Below are 22,460 nucleotides of genomic sequence, written 5' to 3' on the forward strand. Positions count from 1 at the left end.
GAGACAGTGGTGGAAGTTGAATTTCAAGGGCAGAAAATTGAAAACAATGAAACAAGCCCCGAATAAGATCTTTACATGTTTCCCAGATGAATATGTTTGGAAATACGGGGGAAGATGGAGATCAAGGCTGAGAAGAGTGCACACCCATTTCAAGGTACAAAAACCAGGGAAAAACATGGGAAAGCAAGAGAGCTGCTTAATCTGATGTAAAAATCTTTGATGATGAAAGGAAAATTATATTCTCATGATGATATAATCAGGCTGTAGAAGTGAACTTCTCATGTTGGTTCTCCTATGTGTGGCCTTCTGCATTCGCCAGTGGATGCATGACAGGAGATCTTCAGATAAATCTGGTGGAACACAAAATATTGAAAAAAAATTCAGTCTAAATCCTGTGTATTCCTTCCATTTGAGAACATATATGGATAATGTACGAAGTTTCAAAAGAGAAAATGTCTATTGGGTCATGGTTTCAACAATGAAATGGTCACTTCACATAACATTTTGACTTTTGCTTTCACAGTTGCTCATGTACCGGGCCTGAGTAAAGCAGAATGCAGAGTAAGCCTCTTCAATAGTTGTGCATTCCATAAGTGGTTTTAAAACCAGTGAAACCCTTTGGACTTAGTGTTTGTATTTTATTGGTTGATTGGTTTTTCAAATTGTTTCTTTTACTATTTTTAACTTGTGACTCAGGGAAGCCCTCACTCATAGTGATTTAGACCTCTCCAAAAGCTCTGAAGTTATTCATGTAACAGCTATTACATGTTATAAGTTTCTGCTATTAAAACTTGAAATACAAACAGACTCTGCTACTTTACATCTAAATTCAGTGTTGGGCTAAATTCAGTGTTGGACTTTTTACAAGTCCTTTGAAATGTGTCCTCCTCTAGTCACTGGTCGTGCTGGAATTTACCTTCTTGTGAAGACAGGATTTGAGAAAATTGACACAAGTACAGTTTGCCACTACTCTGCACGCCTGGTTAAATATCGAGTTCCCTAAATGGTGTGCATTTTACGTTGATCTCTGCTCACACTTTGCTCATCCAGTTAGAACCACAGGGCTCCAGGCCATAGCGTTCCAGGCCTAAACAAGAAAATTTCCATTCCGTTTTGGGAGTTCATTCCTCTCTCATAATTACTTTTTCCACAAATGTGTGCTTCAGGAGAGGCCCTGTCCAAATGTGGAGAGGCCCATTTTCATTCACTCACTTTCAGACTTTCTAAGGTTTTCAGTTACTAGAGGTTTGCCCAGACTTGCCATTGTCAAGGGACAGTGCACTTCACTTGAAGTTGTGCAGTATTACTTCATGTGTCTCCGTGGAAATTCCACCAATGGGAAACTCTTGCTGTAGTCATCTCCAACTGTTTCTGGGTAAGAAAATATAACTAACAAAGGATGTGGTTTCAAGCCCAATGAGGAAAGGAGGGATTATCTTTATTTCAGTGCAGGTTGACCTTTCAAAGAAACAGTAATTCCTATGAAATAGGAGGTAAAATCTTTTGTAAAGAGACATGGACATGACCCGCTCAAGTTTATGTCACTGTTTTTAAAACGCCAAGGGCATTTGAGAAATTCTTGGCTGCTGAATTGTCCCTTTTTTCAAATTTCTCTTAGGTAAGACACTCCAGCTTCGTCAAACCATGGTACTGTTCCTTCCATGTAAAAAACCAAAGCAAAAAAGAAAATAAATTAAAACAAAACCCATCAAATTACATTTGAGAGCCCACAATTGCTCAGCAGGCCCACTATTCAAGAAGCTAGAGGTACAGAAGCCTCAGCCTTCAGCCCATGGCCTGAAGTTTTGTCTCTATCATGGCCCCTCAATTCCCTGGCATGTCCACATTAACTCATGAATCTTTACTCATTTCCTCTTCAAATGCACAGGATCCAATATATTTGAACCCTGTTCACCTGGGCTGTAATCATCCAAGGACACACCAGAGGAAGGGCAGCCACCCCCTTGCCTGGGGCCTTGGAGCTTATCACAATAGAAATTGACACCTGAACAAGGGGAGCCAAAACAAAGAGAGGCATATTCCTAAAGTCTGAAGCACAGAAGCTACCTATAGACCAGTAGTGGGATTTCACAAATTATGTAAGAATCTCTGTGCACATGCTTGGCATGGCCGCTCATGCCTATAATCCCAGCAATCTGGGGGCTGAGGTGGATGGATCCCTGGGAGTTCCAGTCCATCTTGGGCTACAAATTTATCTCAAGGCCTCTTTCAACAACTACATAAGATGCTGTTTCCAAAAAGAGGACAACAGAAAACTAGACACACTTGGTCCAGGTCCCTGGGTTCACTACATGAGTTGTGGAGTCTAAATATTCCATGCCATGAGAAAATACCTGAGATTTTTAGTGAAAGGGGCATTTGCATCCCTTTTCTCAGGGTTTCCCTTTCACCATGTTACATTTGAATTCTGGGAAAACCTGCTGGTGATAAGCTATCTAGCATTATGTTGGTTTAGGTATTGAGCTAGTACCTCATGTTTAGTGTTCAGGGTTATGCTGGAATGGCTGCAGACCTCCTTGAAATAGCGATTGCAGACAAGTGAACCCCGAGGAAGCTGGATAGTTGAAGCAGGCACTCCAAATATTCATGCACTGCAAGGATTCACTTTCATTTTGGGACTCATCTTCTGGTTGCTGGCTTTTAGTGCTAACTGATACTACCATGGTGGCAGTAATCCAGCAGAGACTGCATGTATGGTTTGCAGGTTTGCTTCCCAAGCCACCAGAAACTTGGCAGAACCAAAATCATTGTGGCATTTTCTTTCCTCCCCTGAAACATTTGGCTTTCTAAGTTTGAAAATTGAATAGACTGGGCTAGCCAAGTTTGGACCCCATATACCACCAACAGAGCTGAAGACAGAGCCCATTACTTCCCTCCACTTGTCAAAATATGTCAAATTTGCTTGATCACCACAACTTCAAAGAAAATTCTGAGGCAACTTAGAGAGGTTAATCAAATACTGCATGATTGGAATGGCTGTGGTTGTATGAGGTGGAAAGCTGCAGAGTTGGGCTGAATCTGTTCACAGAAACCCACAGGCTTGTGGTTGCCAGGCAACCACACTGGGCTGAGACTGGCTGAACATCACTGTGAGGTGGATTTTAGGCTCTAGGTTTGAAAATTTAAGACTGGTGTAGTCAAGTTTGGAACCCATCGACCACAGACAGACCAAAAGGTCTTCCAATTACTTCTCTCCACTTCTCAAAGTGTGTCAAATTTTCTTGATCACTACAACTGTAAAAAAAATTCTGAGGCAACATAGAGAGGCTAATAAAATACTGCATGATTGGAATGGCTGTGGTTGTATGAGGTGGAAAGCTGCAGAGTTGGGCTGAAACAGTTCACAGAAATCCACAAGCTTGTGGTTGCCAGGAAACCACACTGGGCTGCAATTGGCTGAGCACCTTTGTGAGCTGGACTTTAGGCTCTAGGACACAAGTGTGCAGTAGGAGACCTGAGTCACAATGCTGGGCGTTGCCATGGAGACCTCAGTGGCACAGAGGACCTTGTAGGGCAAGATTTAAATAGGATGAATATTCTTGGCCTGGTGTGCCACAATATTCTCTCTGAAGGCTTCACTGCTCAGAATTTGTGGATGGAAATGCTTGCCAATCTACACATGGATGTACTTTCAATGGGATATGCAATATGCCAGGGCCTGGCAGATGATCTCTGCCATGTCCTATCCTTGAGCATACGCTTTTCCCTTGTCATGTCTGTCATTTGCCTGAGTCCTGTTCCCTAAGCTATTCAGTCAAGACTTGCTAGCATCATTCACCTGCAGTATAAGAGCTTTCTGTGAAATTTCTCAGCAGAAATCCTCTGCAAGCACATAGCTTTGGATATGAGAGACAGTGGTGGAAGTTGAATTTCAAGGGCAGATATTTGAAAACAATGAAACAAGCCCCGAATAAGATCTTTACATGTTTCCCAGATGAATATGTTTGGAAATACGGGGGAAGAGGGAGATCAAGCCTGTGAACAGTGCACACCCATTTCAAGGTACAAAAACCAGGGAAAAACATGGGAAAGCAAGAGAGCTGGTTAATCTGATGTAAAAATCTTTGATGATGAAAGGAAAATTATATTCTCATGATGATATATTCAGGCTGTAGAAGTGAACTTCTCATGTTGGTTGTCCTATGTGTGGCCTTCTGCATTGGGCGGTGGATGCAGGACAGGAGATCTTCAAATAAATCTGGTGGAACACAAAATACTGAAAAAAAATTCAGCCTAAATCCTGTGTATTCCTTCCCTTTGAGAACATATATGTATAATGTACGAAGTTTCAAAAGAGAAAATGTCTTTTGGGTCATGGTTTCAACAATGAAATGGTCACTTCACATAACATTTTGAATTTTGCTTTCACACTTGCTCATGTACCGGGCCTGAGTAAAGCAGAATGCACAGTAAGCCTCTTCAATAGTTGTGCATTCCATAAGTGGTTTTAAAACCAGTGAAACCCTTTGGACTTAGTGTTTGTATTTAATTGGTTGATTGGTTTTTCAAATTGTTTCTTTTACTATTTTGAACTTTGTGAGTCAGGGAAGCCCTCACTCATAGTGATTTAGACCTCTCCAAAAGCTCTGAAGTTATTCATGTAACAGCTATTACATGTTATAAGTTTCTCCTATTAAAACTTGAAAGACAAACAGACTCTGCTACTTTGCATCTAAATTCAGTGTTGGGCTAAATTCAGTGTTGGACTTTTTACAAGTCCTTTGAAATGTGTCCTCCTCTAGTCACTGGTCGTGCTGGAATTTACTTTCTTGTGAAGACAGGATTTGAGCAAATTGACACAAGTACAGTTTGCCACTACTCTGGAAACCTGGTTAAATATCGAGTTCCCTAAATGGTGTGTGTTTTACTTTGATCTCTGCTCACACTTTGCTCATCCAGTTAGAACCACAGGGCTCCAGGCCATAGCGTTCCAGGCCTAAACAAGAAAATTTCCATTCCGTTTTGGGAGTTCATTCGTCTCTCATAATTACTTTTTCCACAAATGTGTGCTTCAGGAGAGGCCCTGTCCAAATGTGGAGAGGCCCATTTTCATTCACTCACTTTCAGACTTTCTAAGATTTTCAGTTACTAGAGGTTTGCCCAGACTTGCCATTGTCAATGGACAGTGCACTTCACTTGAAGTTGTGCAGTATTACTTCATGTGTCTCTGTGGAATTTCCACCAATGGGAAACTCTTGCTCTATTCACTTCCAAGTGTTTCTGCGTAAGAAAATATAAGTAACAAAGGATGTGGTTTCAAGCCCAATGAGGAAAGGAGGGATTATCTTTATTTCAGTGCAGGTTGACCTTTCAAAGAAACAGTAAGTCCTATGAAATAGGAGGTAAAATCTTTTGTAAAGAGACATGGAAATGACCCGCTCAAGTTTATGTCACTGTTTTTAAAACGCCAAGGGCATTTGAGAAATTCTTGGCTGCTGAATTGTCCCTTTTTTCAAATTTCTCTTAGGTAAGACACTCCAGCTTCGTCAAACCATGGTACTGTTCCTTCCATGTAAAAAACCAAAGCAAAAAAGAAAATAAATTAAAACAAAACCCATCAAATTACATTTGAGAGCCCACAATTGCTCAGCAGGCCCACTATTCAAGAAACTAGAGGTACAGAAGCCTCAGCCTTCAGCCCATGGCCTGAAGTTTTGTCTCTATCATGGCCCCTCAATTCCCTGGCATGTCCACATTAACTCATGAATCTTTACTCATTTCCTCTTCAAATGCACAGGATCCTATATATTTGAACCCTGTTCACCTGGGCTGTAATCATCCAAGGACACACCAGAGGAAGGGCAGCCACCCCCTTGCCTGGGGCCTTGGAGCTTATCACAATAGAAATTGACACCTGAACAAGGGGAGCCAAAACAAAGAGAGGCATATTCCTAAAGTCTGAAGCACAGAAGCTACCTATAGACCAGTAGTGGGATTTCACAAATTATGTAAGAATCTCTGTGCACATGCTTGGCATGGCCGCTCATGCCTATAATCCCAGCAATCTGGGGGCTGAGGTGGATGGATCCCTGGGAGTTCCAGTCCATCTTGGGCTACAAATTTATCTCAAGGCCTCTTTCAACAACTACATAAGATGCTGTTTCCAAAAAGAGGACAACAGAAAACTAGACACACTTGGTCCAGGTCCCTGGGTTCACTACATGAGTTGTGGAGTCTAAATATTCCATGCCATGAGAAAATACCTGGGATTTTTAGTGAAAGGGGCATTTGCATCCCTTTTCTCAGGGTTTCCCTTTCACCATGTTACATTTGAATTCTGGGAAAACCTGCTGGTGATAAGCTATCTAGCATTATGTTGGTTTAGGTATTGAGCTAGTACCTCATGTTTAGTGTTCAGGGTTATGCTGGAATGGCTGCAGACCTCCTTGAAATAGCGATTGCAGACAAGTGAACCCCGAGGATGCTGGATAGTTGAAGCAGGCACTCCAAATATTCATGCACTGCAAGGATTCACTTTCATTTTGAGACTCATCTTCTGGTTGCTGGCTTTTAGTGCTAACTGATACTACCATGGTGGCAGTAATCCAGCAGAGACTGCATGTATGGTTTGCAGGTTTGCTTCCCAAGCCACCAGAAACTTGGCAGAACCAAAATCATTGTGGCATTTTCTTTCCTCCACTGAAACATTTGGCTTTCTAAGTTTGAAAATTGAATAGACTGGGCTAGTCAAGTTTGGACCCCATGTACCACCAACAGAGCTAAAGACAGAGCCAACCACTTCCCTCCACTTGTCAAAATATGTCAAATTTGCTTGATCACCACAACTTCAAAGAAAATTCTGAGGCAACTTAGAGAGGTGAATCAAATACTGCATGATTGGAATGGCTGTGGTTGTATGAGGTGGAAAGCTGCAGAGTTGGGCTGAATCTGTTCACAGAAACCCACAGGCTTGTGGTTGCCAGGCAACCACACTGGGCTGAGACTGGCTGAACATCACTGTGAGGTGGATTTTAGGCTCTAGGTTTGAAAATTTAAAAGACTGGGGTAGTCAAGTTTGGAACCCATCGACCACAGACAGACCAAAAGGTCTTTCAATTACTTCCCTCCACTTCTCAAAATATGTCAAATTTTCTTGATCACTACAACTGTAAAAAAAAATTCAGAGGCAACATAGAGAGGCTAATAAAATACTGCATGATTGGAATGGCTGTGGTTGTATGAGTTGAAAAGCTGCAGAGTTGGGCTGAAACAGTTCACAGAAATCCACAAGCTTGTGGTGGCCAGGAAACCACACTGGGCTGCAATTGGCTGAGCACCATTGTGAGCTGGACTTTAGGCTCTAGGACACAAGTGTGCAGTAGGAGACCTGAGTCACAATGCTGGGCGTTGCCATGGAGACCTCAGGGGCACAGAGGACCTTGTAGGGCAAGATTTAAATAGGATGAATATTCTTGGCCTGGTGTGCCACAATATTCTCTCTGAAGGCTTCACTGCTCAGAATTTGTGGATGGAAATGCTTGCCAATCTACACATGGATGTACTTTCAATGGGATATGCAATATGCCAGGGCCTGGCAGATGATCTCTGCCATGTCCTATCCTTGAGCATACGCTTTTCCCTTGTCATGTCTGTCATTTGGCTGAGTCCTGTTCCCTAAGCTATTCAGTCAAGACTTGCTGGCATCATTCACCTGCAGTATAAAAGCTTTCTGTGAAATTTCTCAGCAGAAATCCTCTGCAAGCACATAGCTTTGGATATGAGAGACAGTGGTGGAAGTTGAATTTCAAGGGCAGATATTTGAAAACAATGAAACAAGCCCCGAATAAGATCTTTACATGTTTCCCAGATGAATATGTTTGGAAATACGGGGGAAGAGGGAGATCAAGCCTGCGAAGAGTGCACACCCATTTCAGGGTACAAAAACCAGGGAAAAACATGGGAAAGCAAGAGAGCTGGTTAATCTGATGTAAAAATCTTTGATGATGAAAGGAAAATTATATTCTCATGATGATATATTCAGGCTGTAGAAGTGAACTTCTCATGTTGGTTGTCCTATGTGTGGCCTTCTGCATTGGGCGTTGGATGCAGGACAGGAGATCTTCAAATAAATCTGGTGGAACACAAAATATTGAAAAAAAAATTCAGCCGAAATCCTGTGTATTCCTTCCCTTTGAGAACATATATGGATAATGTACAAAGTTTCAAAAGAGAAAATGTCTTTTGGGTCATGGTTTCAACAATGAAATGGTCACTTCACATAACATTTTGAATTTTGCTTTCACACTTGCTCATGTACCGGGCCTGAGTAAAGCAGAATGCACAGTAAGCCTCTTCAATAGTTGTGCATTCCATAAGTGGTTTTAAAACCAGTGAAACCCTTTGGACTTAGTGTTTGTATTTAATTGGTTGATTGGTTTTTCAAATTGTTTCTTTTACTATTTTGAACTTTGTGAGTCAGGGAAGCCCTCACTCATAGTGATTTAGACCTCTCCAAAAGCTCTGAAGTTATTCATGTAACAGCTATTACATGTTATAACTTTCTCCTATTAAAACTTGAAAGACAAACAGACTCTGCTACTTTACATCTAAATTCAGTGTTGGGCTAAATTCAGTGTTGGACTTTTTACAAGTCCTTTGAAATGTGTCCTCCTCTAGTCACTGGTCGTGCTGGAATTTACTTTCTTTTGAAGACAGGATTTGAGCAAATTGACACAAGTACAGTTTGCCACTACTCTGGACACCTGGTTAAATATCGAGTTCCCTAAATGGTGTGTGTTTTACTTTGATCTCTGCTCACACTTTGCTCATCCAGTTAGAACCACAGGGCTCCAGGCCATAGCGTTCCAGGCCTAAACAAGAAAATATCCATTCGTCTCTCATAATTACTTTTTCCACAAATGTGGGCTTCAGGAGAGGCCCTGTCCAAATGTGGAGAGGCCCATTTTCATTCACTCACTTTCAGACTTTCTAAGATTTTCAGTTACTAGAGGTTTGCCCAGACTTGCCATTGTCAATGGACAGTGCACTTCACTTGAAGTTGTGCAGTATTACTTCATGTGTCTCTGTGGAATTTCCACCAATGGGAAACTCTTGCTGTATTCACTTCCAAGTGTTTCTGCGTAAGAAAATATAAGTAACAAAGGATGTGATTTCAAGCCCAATGAGGAAAGGAGGGATTATCTTTATTTCAGTGCAGGTTGACCTTTCAAAGAAACAGTAATTCCTATGAAATAGGAGGTAAAATCTTTTGTAAAGAGACATGGACATGACCCGCTCAAGTTTATGTCACTGTTTTTAAAACGCCAAGGGCATTTGAGAAATTCTTGGCTGCTGAATTGTCCCTTTTTTCAAATTTCTCTTAGGTAAGACACTCCAGCTTCGTCAAACCATGGTACTGTTCCTTCCATGTAAAAAACCAAAGCAAAAAAGAAAATAAATTAAAACAAAACCCATCAAATTACATTTGAGAGCCCACAATTGCTCAGCAGGCCCACTATTCAAGAAGCTAGAGGTACAGAAGCCTCAGCCTTCAGCCCATGGCCTGAAGTTTTGTCTCTATCATGGCCCCTCAATTCCCTGGCATGTCCACATTAACTCATGAATCTTTACTCATTTCCTCTTCAAATGCACAGGATCCAATATATTTGAACCCTGTTCACCTGGGCTGTAATCATCGAAGGACACACCAGAGGAAGGGCAACCACCCCCTTGCCTGGGGCCTTGGAGCTTATCACAATAGAAATGGACACCTGAACAAGGGGAGCCAAAACAAAGAGAGGCATATTCCTAAAGTCTGAAGCACAGAAGCTACCTATAGACCAGTAGTGGGATTTCACAAATTATGTAAGAATCTCTGTGCACATGCTTGGCATGGCCGCTCATGCCTATAATCCCAGCAATCTGGGGGCTGAGGTGGATGGATCCCTGGGAGTTCCAGTCCATCTTGGGCTACGAATTTATCTCAAAGCCTCTTTCAACAACTACATAAGATGCTGTTTCCAAAAAGAGGACAACAGAAAACTAGACAAACTTGGTCTAGGTCCCTGGGTTCACTACATGAGTTGTGGAGTCTAAATATTCCATGCCATGAGAAAATACCTGGGATTTTTAGGGAAAGGGGCATTTGCATCCCTTTTCTAAGGGTTTCCCTTTCACCATGTTACATTTGAATTCTGGGAAAACCTGCTGGTGATAAGCTATCTAGCATTATGTTGGTTTAGGTATTGAGCTAGTACCTCATGTTTAGTGTTCAGGGTTATGCTGGAATGGCTGCAGACCTCCTTGAAATAGCGATTGCAGACAAGTAAACCGCGAGGAAGCTGGATAGTTGAAGCAGGCACTCCAAATATTCATGCACTGCAAGGATTCACTTTCATTTTGGGACTCATCTTCTGGTTGCTGGCATTTAGTGCTAACTGATACTACCATGGTGGCAGTAATCCAGCAGAGACTGCATGTATGGTTTGCAGGTTTGCTTCCCAAGCCACCAGAAACTTGGCAGAACCCAAATCATTGTGGCATTTTCTTTCCTCCCCTGAAACATTTGGCTTTCTAAGTTTGAAAATTGAATAGACTGGGCTAGTCAAGTTTGGACCCCATGTACCACCAACAGAGCTAAAGACAGAGCCAACTACTTCCCTCCACTTGTCAAAATATGTCAAATTTGCTTGATCACCACAACTTCAAAGAAAATTCTGAGGCAACTTCGAGAGGTGAATCAAATACTGCATGATTGGAATGGCTGTGGTTGTAGGAGGTGGAAAGCTACAGAGTTGGGCTGAAACTGTTCACAGAAACCCACAGGCTTGTGGTTGCCAGGCAACCACACTGGGCTGAGACTGGCTGAACATCACTGTGAGGTGGATTTTAGGCTCTAGGTTTGAAAATTTAAAAGACTGGGGTAGTCAAGTTTGGAACCCATCGACCACAGACAGACCAAAAGGTCTTTCAATTACTTCCCTCCACTTCTCAAAATATGTCAAATTTTCTTGATCACTACAACTGTAAAACAAATTCTGAGGCAACATAGAGAGGCTAATCAAATACTGCATGATTGGAATGGCTGTGGTTGTATGAGGTGGAAAGCTGCAGAGTTGGGCTGAAACAGTTCACAGAAATCCACAACCTTGTGGTTGCCAGGAAACCACACTGGGCTGCAATTGGCTGAGCACCATTGTGAGCTGGACTTTAGGCTCTAGGACACAAGTGTGCAGTAGGAGACCTGAGTCACAATGCTGGGCGTTGCCATGGAGACCTCAGTGGCACAGAGGACCTTGTAGGGCAAGATTTAAATAGGATGAATATTCTTGGCCTGGTGTGCCACAATATTCTCTCTGAAGGCTTCACTGCTCAGAATTTGTGGATGGAAATGCTTGCCAATCTACACATGGATGTACTTTCAATGGGATATGCAATATGCCAGCGCCTGGCAGATGATCTCTGCCATGTCCTATCCTTGAGCATACGCTTTTCCCTTGTCATGTCTGTCATTTGGCTGAGTCCTGTTCCCTAAGCTATTCAGTCAAGACTTGCTGGCATCATTCACCTGCAGTACAAGAGCTTTCTGTGAAATTTCTCAGCAGAAATCCTCTGCAAGCACATAGCTTTGGATATGAGAGACAGTGGTGGAAGTTGAATTTCAAGGGCAGATATTTGAAAACAATGAAACAAGCCCCGAATAAGATCTTTACATGTTTCCCAGATGAATATGTTTGGAAATACGGGGGAAGAGGGAGATCAAGCCTGCGAAGAGTGCACACCCATTTCAAGGTACAAAAACCAGGGAAAAACATGGGAAAGCAAGAGAGCTGGTTAATCTGATGTAAAAATCTTTGATGATGAAAGGAAAATTATATTCTCATGATGATATATTCAGCCTGTAGAAGTGAACTTCTCATGTTGGTTGTCCTATGTGTGGCCTTCTGCATTGGGCGGTGGATGCAGGACAGGAGATCTTCAAATAAATCTGGTGGAACACAAAATACTGAAAAAAAAATTCCGCCTAAATCCTGTGTATTCCTTCCATTTGAGAACATATATGGATAATGTACGAAGTTTCAAAAGAGAAAATGTCTATTGGGTCATGGTTTCAATAATGAAATGGTCACTTCACATAACATTTTGAATTTTGCTTTTACAGTTGCTCATGTACCGGGCCTGAGTAAAGCAGAATGCAGAGTAAGCCTCTTCAATAGTTGTGCATTCCATAAGTGGTTTTAAAACCAGTGAAACCCTTTGGACTTAGTGTTTGTATTTTATTGGTTGATTGGTTTTTCAAATTGTTTCTTTTACTATTTTTAACTTGTGACTCAGGGAAGCCCTCACTCATAGTGATTTAGACCTCTCCAAAAGCTCTGAAGTTATTCATGTAACAGCTATTACATGTTATAAGTTTCTGCTATTAAAACTTGAAATACAAACAGACTCTGCTACTTTACATCTAAATTCAGTGTTGGGCTAAATTCAGTGTTGGACTTTTTACAAGTCCTTTGAAATGTGTCCTCCTCTAGTCACTGGTCGTGCTGGAATTTACCTTCTTGTGAAGACAGGATTTGAGAAAATTGACACAAGTACAGTTTGCCACTACTCTGCACGCCTGGTTAAATATCGAGTTCCCTAAATGGTGTGCATTTTACGTTGATCTCTGCTCACACTTTGCTCATCCAGTTAGAACCACAGGGCTCCAGGCCATAGCGTTCCAGGCCTAAACAAGAAAATTTCCATTCCGTTTTGGGAGTTCATTCCTCTCTCATAATTACTTTTTCCACAAATGTGTGCTTCAGGAGAGGCCCTGTCCAAATGTGGAGAGGCCCATTTTCATTCACTCACTTTCAGACTTTCTAAGGTTTTCAGTTACTAGAGGTTTGCCCAGACTTGCCATTGTCAAGGGACAGTGCACTTCACTTGAAGTTGTGCAGTATTACTTCATGTGTCTCCGTGGAAATTCCACCAATGGGAAACTCTTGCTGTAGTCATCTCCAACTGTTTCTGGGTAAGAAAATATAACTAACAAAGGATGTGGTTTCAAGCAGAATGAGGAAAGGAGGGATTATCTTTATTTCAGTGCAGGTTGACCTTTCAAAGAAACAGTAATTCCTATGAAATAGGAGGTAAAATCTTTTGTAAAGAGACATGGACATGACACACTCAACTTTATGTCACTTTCTTTAAAACGCCAAGGGCATTTGAGAAATTCTTGGCTGCTGAATTGTCCCTTTTTTCAAATTTCTCTTAGGTAAGACACTCCAACTTCTTCAAACCATGGTACTGTTCCTTCCATGTAAAAAACCAAAGCAAAAAAACAAAATAAATTAAAACCAAACCCATCAAATTACATTTGAGAGCACACAATTGCTCAGCAGGCCCACTATTCAAGAAGCTAGAGGTACAGAAGCCTCAGCCTTCAGCCCATGGCCTGAAGTTTTGTCTCTATCATGGGCCCTCAATTCCCTGGCATGTGCACATGAACTGATGAATCTTTACTCATTTCCTCTTCAAATGCACAGGATCCAATATATTTGAACCCTGTTCACCTGGGCTGTAATCATCCAAGGACACACCAGAGGAAGGGCAGCCACCCCCTTGCCTGGGGCCTTGGAGCTTATCACAATAGAAATGGACACCTGAACAAGGGGAGCCAAAACAAAGAGAGTCATATTCCTAAAGCCTGAAGCACAGAAGCTACCTATAGACCAGTAGTGGGATTTCACAAATTATGTAAGAATCTCTGTGCACATGCTTGGCATGGTGGCTCATGCCTATAATCCCAGCAATCTGGGGGCTGAGTTGGATGGATCCTTGGGAGTTCCAGTCCATCTTGGGCTACGAATTTATCTCAAGGCCTCTTTCAACAACTACATAAGATGCTGTTTCCAAAAAGAGGACAACACAAACCTAGACACACTTGGTCTAGGTCCCTGGGTTCACTACATGAGTTGTGGAGTCTAAATATTCCATGCCATGAGAAAATACCTGGGATTTTTAGGGAAAGGGGCATTTGCATCCCTTTTCTAAGGGTTCCCTTTCACCATGTTACATTTGAATTCTGGGAAAACCTGCTGGTGATAAGCTATCTAGCATTATGTTGGTTTAGGTATTGAGCCAGTACCTCATGTTTAGTGTCCAGGGTTGTGCTGGAATGGCTGAAGACCTCCTTGAAATAGCGATTACAGACAAGTGAACCCCGAGGAAGCTGGATAGTTGAAGCAGGCACTCCAAATATTCATGCACTGCAAGGATTCACTTTCATTTTGGGACTCATCTTCTGGTTGCTGGCATTTAGTGCTAACTGATAACTACCATGGTGGCAGTAATCCAGCAGAGACTGCATGTATGGTTTGCAGGTTTGCTTCCCAAGCCACCAGAAACTCGGCAGAACCCAAATCATTGTGGCATTTTCTTTCCTCCCCTGAAACATTTGGCTTTCTAAGTTTGAAAATTGAATAGACTGGGCTAGTCAAGTTTGGACCCCATATACCACCAACAGAGCTAAAGACAGAGCCCATTACTTCCCTCCACTTGTCAAAATATGTCAAATTTGCTTGATCACCACAACTTCAAAGAAAATTCTGAGGCAACTTAGAGAGGTGAATCAAATACTGCATGATTGGAATGGCTTTGGTTGTATGAGGTGGAAAGCTGCAGAGTTGGGCTGAAACTGTTCACAGAAATCCACAGGCTTGTGGTTGCCAGGCAACCACACTGGGCTGAGATTGGCTGAACATCACTGTGTGGTGTATTTTAGGCTCTAGGTTTGAAAATTTAAAAGACTGGGGTAGTCAAATTTGGAACCCATAGACCTCAGACATACCAAAATGTTTTCCAATTACTTCCCTCCACTTCTCAAAATATGTCAAATTTTCTTGATCACTACAACTGTAAAAAAAATTCTGAGGCAACATAGCGAGGCTAATCAAATATTGCACGATTGGAATGGCTGTGGTTCTATGAGGTGGAAAGCTGCAGAGTTGGGCTGAAACAGTTCACAGAAATCCACAAGCTTGTGGTTGCCAGGCAACCACACTGGGCTGTGATTGGCTGAGCACCATTGTGAGCTGGACTTTAGGCTCTAGGATACAAGTGTGCAGTAGGAGACCTGAGTCACAATGCTGGGCGTTGCCATGGAGACCTCAGTGGCACAGAGGACCTTGTAGGGCAAGATTTAAATAGGATGAATATTCTTGGCCTGGTATGCCACAATATTCTCTCTGAAGGCTTCACTGCTCAGAATTTGTGGATGGAAATGCTTGCCAAACTACACATGGATGTACTTTCAATGGGATATGAAATATGCCAGGGCCTGGCAGATGATCTCTGCCATGTCTTATCCTTGAGCATACGCTTTTCCCTTGTCATGTCTGTCATTTGGCTGAGTCCTGTTCCCTAAGCTATTCAGGCAAGACTTGCTGGCATCATTCACCTGCAGTATAAGAGCTTTCTGTGAAATTTCTCAGCAGAAATCCTCTGCAAGCACATAGCTTTGGATATGAGAGACAGTGGTGGAAGTTGAATTTCAAGGGCAGATAATTGAAAACAATGAAACAAGCCCCGAATAAGATCTTTACATGTTTCCCAGATGAATATGTTTGGAAATACGGGGGAAGATGGAGATCAAGGCTGAGAAGAGTGCACACCCATTTCAAGGTACAAAAACCAGGGAAAAACATGGGAAAGCAAGAGAGCTGCTTAATCTGATGTAAAAATCTTTGATGATGAAAGGAAAATTATATTCTCATGATGATATAATCAGGCTGTAGAAGTGAACTTCTCATGTTGGTTCTCCTATGTGTGGCCTTCTGCATTCGCCAGTGGATGCATGACAGGAGATCTTCAGATAAATCTGGTGGAACACAAAATATTGAAAAAAAATTCAGTCTAAATCCTGTGTATTCCTTCCATTTGAGAACATATATGGATAATGTACGAAGTTTCAAAAGAGAAAATGTCTATTGGGTCATGGTTTCAACAATGAAATGGTCACTTCACATAACATTTTGACTTTTGCTTTCACAGTTGCTCATGTACCGGGCCTGAGTAAAGCAGAATGCAGAGTAAGCCTCTTAAATAGTTGTGCATTCCATAAGTGGTTTTAAAACCAGTGAAACCCTTTGGACTTAGTGTTTGTATTTTATTGGTTGATTGGTTTTTCAAATTGTTTCTTTTACTATTTTTAACTTGTGACTCAGGGAAGCCCTCACTCATAGTGATTTAGACCTCTCCAAAAGCTCTGAAGTTATTCATGTAACAGCTATTACATGTTATAAGTTTCTGCTATTAAAACTTGAAATACAAACAGACTCTGCTACTTTACATCTAAATTCAGTGTTGGGCTAAATTCAGTGTTGGACTTTTTACAAGTCCTTTGAAATGTGTCCTCCTCTAGTCACTGGTCGTGCTGGAATTTACCTTCTTGTGAAGACAGGATTTGAGAAAATTGACACAAGTACAGTTTGCCACTACTCTGCACGCCTGGTTAAATATCGAGTTCCCTAAATGGTGTGCATTTTACGTTGATCTCTGCTCACACTTTGCTCATCCAGTTAGAACCACAGGGCTCCAGGCCATAGCGTTCCAGGCCTAAACAAGAAAATTTCCATTCCGTTTTGGGAGTTCATTCCTCTCTCATAATTACTTTTTCCACAAATGTGTGCTTCAGGAGAGGCCCTGTCCAAATGTGGAGAGGCCCATTTTCATTCACTCACTTTCAGACTTTCTAAGGTTTTCAGTTACTAGAGGTTTGCCCAGACTTGCCATTGTCAAGGGACAGTGCACTTCACTTGAAGTTGTGCAGTATTACTTCATGTGTCTCCGTGGAAATTCCACCAATGGGAAACTCTTGCTGTAGTCATCTCCAACTGTTTCTGGGTAAGAAAATATAACTAACAAAGGATGTGGTTTCAAGCCCAATGAGGAAAGGAGGGATTATCTTTATTTCAGTGCAGGTTGACCTTTCAAAGAAACAGTAATTCCTATGAAATAGGAGGTAAAATCTTTTGTAAAGAGACATGGACATGACGCACTCAACTTTATGTCACTTTCTTTAAAACGCCAAGGGCATTTGAGAAATTCTTGGCTGCTGAATTGTCCCTTTTTTCAAATTTCTCTTAGGTAAGACACTCCAACTTCTTCAAACCATGGTACTGTTCCTTCCATGTAAAAAACCAAAGCAAAAAAACAAAATCAATTAAAACCAAACCCATCAAATTACATTTGAGAGCACACAATTGCTCAGCAGGCCCACTATTCAAGAAGCTAGAGGTACAGAAGCCTCAGCCTTCAGCCCATGGCCTGAAGTTTTGTCTCTATCATGGGCCCTCAATTCCCTGGCATGTGCACATGAACTGATGAATCTTTACTCATTTCCTCTTCAAATGCACAGGATCCAATATATTTGAACCCTGTTCACCTGGGCTGTAATCATCCAAGGACACACCAGAGGAAGGGCAGCCACCCCCTTGCCTGGGGCCTTGGAGCTTATCACAATAGAAATGGACACCTGAACAAGGGGAGCCAAAACAAAGAGAGTCATATTCCTAAAGCCTGAAGCACAGAAGCTACCTATAGACCAGTAGTGGGATTTCACAAATTATGTAAGAATCTCTGTGCACATGCTTGGCATGGTGGCTCATGCCTATAATCCCAGCAATCTGGGGGCTGAGTTGGATGGATCCTTGGGAGTTCCAGTCCATCTTGGGCTACGAATTTATCTCAAGGCCTCTTTCAACAACTACATAAGATGCTGTTTCCAAAAAGAGGACAACAGAAACCTAGACACACTTGGTCTAGGTCCCTGGGTTCACTACATGAGTTGTGGAGTCTAAATATTCCATGCCATGAGAAAATACCTGGGATTTTTAGGGAAAGGGGCATTTGCATCCCTTTTCTAAGGGTTCCCTTTCACCATGTTACATTTGAATTCTGGGAAAACCTGCTGGTGATAAGCTATCTAGCATTATGTTGGTTTAGGTATTGAGCCAGTACCTCATGTTTAGTGTCCAGGGTTGTGCTGGAATGGCTGAAGACCTCCTTGAAATAGCGATTGTAGACAAGTGAACCCCGAGGAAGCTGGATAGTTGAAGCAGGCACTCCAAATATTCATGCACTGCAAGGATTCACTTTCATTTTGGGACTCATCTTCTGGTTGCTGGCATTTAGTGCTAACTGATAACTACCATGGTGGCAGTAATCCAGCAGAGACTGCATGTATGGTTTGCAGGTTTGCTTCCCAAGCCACCAGAAACTCGGCAGAACCCAAATCATTGTGGCATTTTCTTTCCTCCCCTGAAACATTTGGCTTTCTAAGTTTGAAAATTGAATAGACTGGGCTAGTCAAGTTTGGACCCCATATACCACCAACAGAGCTAAAGACAGAGCCCATTACTTCCCTCCACTTGTCAAAATATGTCAAATTTGCTTGATCACCACAACTTCAAAGAAAATTCTGAGGCAACTTAGAGAGGTGAATCAAATACTGCATGATTGGAATGGCTTTGGTTGTATGAGGTGGAAAGCTGCAGAGTTGGGCTGAAACTGTTCACAGAAATCCACAGGCTTGTGGTTGCCAGGCAACCACACTGGGCTGAGATTGGCTGAACATCACTGTGTGGTGTATTTTAGGCTCTAGGTTTGAAAATTTAAAAGACTGGGGTAGTCAAATTTGGAACCCATAGACCTCAGACATACCAAAATGTTTTCCAATTACTTCCCTCCACTTCTCAAAATATGTCAAATTTTCTTGATCACTACAACTGTAAAAAAAATTCTGAGGCAACATAGCGAGGCTAATCAAATATTGCACGATTGGAATGGCTGTGGTTGTATGAGGTGGAAAGCTGCAGAGTTGGGCTGAAACAGTTCACAGAAATCCACAAGCTTGTGGTTGCCAGGCAACCACACTGGGCTGTGATTGGCTGAGCACCATTGTGAGCTGGACTTTAGGCTCTAGGATACAAGTGTGCAGTAGGAGACCTGAGTCACAATGCTGGGCGTTGCCATGGAGACCTCAGTGGCACAGAGGACCTTGTAGGGCAAGATTTAAATAGGATGAATATTCTTGGCCTGGTATGCCACAATATTCTCTCTGAAGGCTTCACTGCTCAGAATTTGTGGATGGAAATGCTTGCCAAACTACACATGGATGTACTTTCAATGGGATATGAAATATGCCAGGGCCTGGCAGATGATCTCTGCCATGTCTTATCCTTGAGCATACGCTTTTCCCTTGTCATGTCTGTCATTTGGCTGAGTCCTGTTCCCTAAGCTATTCAGGCAAGACTTGCTGGCATCATTCACCTGCAGTATAAGAGCTTTCTGTGAAATTTCTCAGCAGAAATCCTCTGCAAGCACATAGCTTTGGATATGAGAGACAGTGGTGGAAGTTGAATTTCAAGGGCAGATAATTGAAAACAATGAAACAAGCCCCGAATAAGATCTTTACATGTTTCCCAGATGAATATGTTTGGAAATACGGGGGAAGATGGAGATCAAGGCTGAGAAGAGTGCACACCCATTTCAAGGTACAAAAACCAGGGAAAAACATGGGAAAGCAAGAGAGCTGCTTAATCTGATGTAAAAATCTTTGATGATGAAAGGAAAATTATATTCTCATGATGATATAATCAGGCTGTAGAAGTGAACTTCTCATGTTGGTTCTCCTATGTGTGGCCTTCTGCATTCGCCAGTGGATGCATGACAGGAGATCTTCAGATAAATCTGGTGGAACACAAAATAGTGAAAAAAAAATTCAGCCTAAATCCTGTGTATTCCTTCCATTTGAGAACATATATGGATAATGTACGAAGTTTCAAAAGAGAAAATGTCTATTGGGTCATGGTTTCAACAATGAAATGGTCACTTCACATAACATTTTGAATTTTGCTTTCACAGTTGCTCATGTACCGGGCCTGAGTAAAGCAGAATGCAGAGTAAGCCTCTTCAATAGTTGTGCATTCCATAAGTGGTTTTAAAACCAGTGAAACCCTTTGGACTTAGTGTTTGTATTTTATTGGTTGATTGGTTTTTCAAATTGTTTCTTTTACTATTTTAAACTTGTGACTCAGGGAAGCCCTCACTCATAGTGATTTAGACCTCTCCAAAAGCTCTGAAGTTATTCATGTAACAGCTATTACATGTTATAAGTTTCTGCTATTAAAACTTGAAATACAAACAGACTCTGCTACTTTACATCTAAATTCAGTGTTGGGCTAAATTCAGTGTTGGACTTTTTACAAGTCCTTTGAAATGTGTCCTCCTCTTGTCACTGGTCTTGCTGGAATTTACCTTCTTGTGAAGACAGGATTTGAGAAAATTGACACAAGTACAGTTTGCCACTACTCTGCACGCCTGGTTAAATATTGAGTTCCCTAAATGGTGTGCATTTTACATTGATCTCTGCTCACACTTTGCTCATCCAGTTAGAACCACAGGGCTCCAGGCCATAGCGTTCCAGGCCTAAACAAGAAAATTTCCATTCCATTTTGGGAGTTCATTCCTCTCTCATAATTACTTTTTCCACAAATGTGTGCTTCAGGAGAGGCCCTGTCCAAATGTGGAGAGGCCCATTTTCATTCACTCACTTTCAGACTTTCTAAGGTTTTCAGTTACTAGAGGTTTGCCCAGACTTGCCATTGTCAAGGGACAGTGCACTTCACTTGAAGTTGTGCAGTATTACTTCATGTGTCTCCGTGGAAATTCCACCAATGGGAAACTCTTGCTGTAGTCATCTCCAAGTGTTTCTGGGTAAGAAAATATAACTAACAAAGGATGTGGTTTCAAGCAGAATGAGGAAAGGAGGGATTATCTTTATTTCAGTGCAGGTTGACCTTTCAAAGAAACAGTAATTCCTATGAAATAGGAGGTAAAATCTTTTGTAAAGAGACATGGACATGACGCACTCAACTTTATGTCACTTTTTTTAAAACGCCAAGGGCATTTGAGAAATTCTTGGCTGCTGAATTGTCCCTTTTTTCAAATTTCTCTTAGGTAAGACACTCCAACTTCTTCAAACCATGGTACTGTTCCTTCCATGTAAAAAACCAAAGCAAAAAAACAAAATAAATTAAAACCAAACCCATCAAATTACATTTGAGAGCACACAATTGCTCAGCAGGCCCACTATTCAAGAAGCTAGAGGTACAGAAGCCTCAGCCTTCAGCCCATGGCCTGAAGTTTTGTCTCTATCATGGGCCCTCAATTCCCTGGCATGTGCACATTAACTGATGAATCTTTACTCATTTCCTCTTCAAATGCACAGGATCCAATATATTTGAACCCTGTTCACCTGGGCTGTAATCATCCAAGGACACACCAGAGGAAGGGCAGCCACCCCGTTGCCTAGGGCCTTCGAGCTTATCACAATAGAAATGGACACCTGAACAAGGGGAGCCAAAACAAAGAGAGTCATATTCCTAAAGCCTGAAGCACAGAAGCTACCTATAGACCAGTAGTGGGATTTCACAAATTATGTAAGAATCTCTGTGCACATGCTTGGCATGGTGGCTCATGCCTATAATCCCAGCAATCTGGGGGCTAATTTGGATGGATCCTTGGGAGTTCCAGTTCATCTTGGGCTACGAATTTATCTCAAGGCCTCTTTCAACAACTACATAAGATGCTGTTTCCAAAAAGAGGACAACAGAAACCTAGACACACTTGGTCTAGGTCCCTGGGTTCACTACATGAGTTGTGGAGTCTAAATATTCCATGCCATGAGAAAATACCTGGGATTTTTAGGGAAAGGGGCATTTGCATCCCTTTTCTAAGGGTTCCCTTTCACCATGTTACATTTGAATTCTGGGAAAACCTGCTGGTGATAAGCTATCTAGCATTATGTTGGTTTAGGTATTGAGCCAGTACCTCATGTTTAGTGTCCAGGGTTGTGCTGGAATGGCTGAAGACCTCCTTGAAATAGCGATTGCAGACAAGTGAACCCCGAGGAGGCTGGATAGTTGAAGCAGGCACTCCAAATATTCATGCACTGCAAGGATTCACTTTCATTTTGGGACTCATCTTCTGGTTGCTGGCATTTAGTGCTAACTGATAACTACCATGGTGGCAGTAATCCAGCAGAGACTGCATGCATGGTTTGCAGGTTTGCTTCCCAAGCCACCAGAAACTCAGCAGAACCCAAATCATTGTGGCATTTTCTTTCCTCCCCTGAAACAGTTGGCTTTCTAAGTTTGAAAATTGAATAGACTGGGCTAGTCAAGTTTGGACCCCATATACCACCAACAGAGCTAAAGACAGAGCCCATTACTTCCCTCCACTTGTCAAAATATGTCAAATTTGCTTGATCACCACAACTTCAAAGAAAATTCTGAGGCAACTTAGAGAGGTGAATCAAATACTGCATGATTGGAATGGCTTTGGTTGTATGAGGTGGAAAGCTGCAGAGTTGGGCTGAAACTGTTCACAGAAATCCACAGGCTTGTGGTTGCCAGGCAACCACACTGGGCTGAGATTGGCTGAACATCACTGTGTGG

This window comes from Cavia porcellus, unplaced genomic scaffold, assembly GCF_034190915.1.
Source record: "Cavia porcellus strain 051 isolate PalLab524CR breed Dunkin Hartley unplaced genomic scaffold, mCavPor4.1 scaffold_39, whole genome shotgun sequence".
Lineage (NCBI taxonomy): Eukaryota > Metazoa > Chordata > Mammalia > Rodentia > Caviidae > Cavia > Cavia porcellus.